Consider the following 3,730-nt stretch of genomic DNA (forward strand, 5'->3'; position numbering starts at 1 on the left):
AGGCAAAGGGGCGGGCGGTAATCCCTCGTAACCGCTCAAAGGTGGATAAATCCACACAGGTAGCACAAAAGCAACAAAATCCCCTGCACTAGGAAAATAGCAATAAAGTCACAGTAGTTTCTGGTTGTGGAAACAGTAGTAAAATAAACACATCAACATGTTTCAAAGTCAATAGATAGTGGTGTGCCAAGAAAAAGTTTGAAATGGAGTAGAATCCTTGTTATGGAAAACAGTTTATTGTTCCTCTTGTTGTGGCCAACACGTGTTTCATCGCAGGGAAACAAGACTGCGAATCTTCAGGGCCTTTTAAAGTCAAAAGCCGGGATTAGTGTTGTGGCCAACGCCCAGAGGGGCGAGAGTATGAAGAATGCGCTGTAAACGCGTAGTTCGTTAGTTCCTTACAGGTCTCATAAGGGTGGCTATGACCGGGAGGAGAATAGGTTAAAGCTGTAACGCTCGAAAAAAGGAAATCAGGCGGGTGCACCTGTTTCGATTCATTCCCCCTCCTGTGGTTCCCGGCGCCGTTTTTCGAAGATATGGAGAACAATAATTGGCTATTTGCAAAGTTATAATTCTGAATTGTTCATGTTGCGTTATTCCACTTTTTGCCTGGAGCAGATTTTACATCTGTTTTGCACTCTCAGAGCCAGTATGGAGTGATATAACAGTACTGTGTAAAAGACTCTCAGATTGAATATGCAGGTAGGCACATTTATTGCTGTACCAATGCTTTTTTATTGAGTTTTTAAGAACATTTACATGGCACATTGCCAAAGCTACCGGATTCGGGACTGGGGTTCAAACTCGACTGGGTCTAGATGACAAGAATATATGATTAGTATTCAATTCATTTTCGAAGCTGTTATTTCTTTGCAGACTTTTTTAAAATCAACTGCCAAACAAAACAAGCCAAGAAAGAGTGAAATAAACAATTAACAGGTTGCATCTAAAGTAAACAACGGGCGCACCTGAGGAAAGATTAAGCACAGGACACATTAAGTGAAGTAAACAAAACATGATCGCTTCCCACTGCGAGGCAGGCCAACAAAAACAAACCGCGAGGAGCACTGACGAAGAACCTGCAGCTGAGAACAGCGAGTGGGAGGGAAGCAAGGTGTGTATAAGTCTACAATGCCTATAGATGAGGGGGAGGAAGGAGAATGAGCCTTCACACATGTACATAGTGATGGCTAACAAAATTATTCTCTTTATTACATTGCCAGGTAGGGAACTCTGCACACAGAGGAGGTACATTTACACAAATGCACCAATAACAAGCCAGTATTTCTGAAGGCGACTGTTCAAAACCAATGGTAATCTGAGTGTGTGCCAAGCGCTCACAGAAGAGATACACCAGGTCTTGCATCTCTGTTGAGTCTCAACCTAAAAACTATTGAACCGAATTACACTAAATTTGGTAAGAATCTAGATCTTGGTACACAGATTGTGGATTTTGTGATATGGTGCAAATCCGGTCAGTACAAAATATTTGTATATCTGATAGGTTTGATCCAGGAAAAGCTCAGTCCCCTGTCCTGAAATAGTAAATTACAAAAAATATAAAAAAGCAGCCCGCCTTCCTGAGCCACTACAGGCTGGAGGAGTCCACTTCTGGGTCTGAAATCTTTTAAAATAGAAGAGGGCGTCCCCCCCCTGAGCCATATAGGCCCTGGGGTCCCACTCCAAGGGCCTAAGGAGCATTGGGGAGAGAGAGCCAAACTGCCCACCTCCCCTTTAACATATATATGACCTTATGGGATGGGGTCCCAGGGCTATCTTAGGTTTGGAAGGGGGGCCGCCTGAATAGGCCAAGGGGGTCAGGGTGTTTCTACCCTGCCCCCTTTTCTGTTTTTTTCCATTTTTGCTTGTGACTCGGTTCAACTGAGTCACAAGATAGCTGCCAACACTTTCTGGTTTGAAGTGTTGGCAAATCAATCAGATCAGAGGCATGAGATCGGGAGGGTTCGCTGATCCACCGCGGCCATAGTTGGATATCTGAGAAATCTTTAAATTTCTCAGAAACTAGTGAATGGATTTAAACCATTTAAGAGAAAGAGTGCTTTCTGGACCAAGAGCTACCTTTTGGTCAAATGTTGTGTGATTCCGTTGAGCAGGTTGGGCTGTAACTGTGTAAAAATGTCCTATTGAAGTTAACATGGAAAAAAAGCATTTTGGGACCCCCACTTTTTCTCGGCCCCCGCTTGTCGAATTACTTCGAAATGTTCCAGACAGCAGTTGAAATGATCGCCTGAGTCGTTTTGAAAGTTTCACAATGATTCTTTAAGCAGTGCTAAAGTTATTGGCAAATCACAAAATGCTTTTTCTATGGAAACTAGGTCCTAACTTTAACTACCTACTGGAAACCACTCGTAGGTAATATACATATATATTACCTACTGGACCTTGTTTCGATTCAAAAAGCATTTTTTCTTTTGCCAATATCTTTCGTAACATTTTTAAAACTAATGGCCTGCTTAGGTAAGCTCCTGTCTTGAAAGTTTCGGGGTGATTTGTCAAGCGAGGGCCGAGAAAAAAGGGGCGTCTCAAACCGAGTTTTCTCCATGTTAATTTCCATAGGAAACGTTTGTCACAACCACAGCCTGAACTGCTTAACGGAGGTAGCTCTGGGTCTAGAGTGCACTCTTTGCTTTAAATGGTGTAAATCTGTTCAGTAGTTCTTGAGAAAATTATCACTGGAAGCATACCAAGATACTTGCACCAGAAAGTCTGCGTGTGAAAGAACCAGCACATCTGCCCTGTTGCTGGGGAAGAATCTGCGCTTTGCACTGGGAACAGCTGCATCACATCCGGAACCGCTGCTTCAGAACCAATGCATTGCCTCCACTGCGTTGAGAAGATCAATGCATTGCCCCTCTAGCATGGATTAACCCTGTGCATTGCCTTCAGAACTGCTGCAATCGGAACCGGCACTTAGCTCAACTGACCTGAGGCATCACCACCATTGCGTGAAGAAAATCAACGCATCATCTCGACTGCGGGTTCGACTTTGACATCCCTTTGACATCCCTCGTCTGCACCCTGCATCTCATTGTTGCGACCAGGATCAAGGTAGTCTGTTATCCGGGCCTGTGTGGCTCCAATCCCCAGCCTGTGTGCCATTTACTTAGCCCTGGTCTAGCGCAACCAGATAATCCCCATAGGTGGGCAGGTAATCATTTAGGGCCCGATTCACACAACTAGGAAATGGAGATCTTTAAACATCCAAGATTTCCTATCCACCTTGACTAATTCCATCCCTACCCTGGCCCCTGATATCAACTCGATGGATAAAGCACACACTGAGTGGCTTCTTTCTGCGTGTAATGAACATGTTCCCTTAACTAGGTTTTCCCGTGCTCGCCGCATGGACGCCCACAGATGGTTTTCTGCCGACTTAAAAAAACAAAAATTAGAACTCCGCCAACTAGAAAGAAAATGGAGGCAAAGCTATCACGACAAAGATAGATCATCGTACACGACAGCTCGTTGGAATTACAAGTGCGCTAATTTATCTTCCAAAGCAGCCTTTTTCTCAGAAAAAATCTCCAACGCCCAAAACAAATCGAGAGCAATCTTCAGAGTCGTAAACGATCTGTGTAATGATGCCAGAACCTCTCCTTCTCAACCACCATCCCAAATGATGTGCAATCGGCTTAATGATTTCTTTAAGGAGAAGATCAACATCATAAAGGACAGTATTCAAACTAACCATGTCACTGCAGTCAGCTCG

Source organism: Lissotriton vulgaris, chromosome 4_1, assembly GCF_964263255.1.
Source record: "Lissotriton vulgaris chromosome 4_1, aLisVul1.2, whole genome shotgun sequence".
Taxonomy (NCBI): domain Eukaryota; kingdom Metazoa; phylum Chordata; class Amphibia; order Caudata; family Salamandridae; genus Lissotriton; species Lissotriton vulgaris.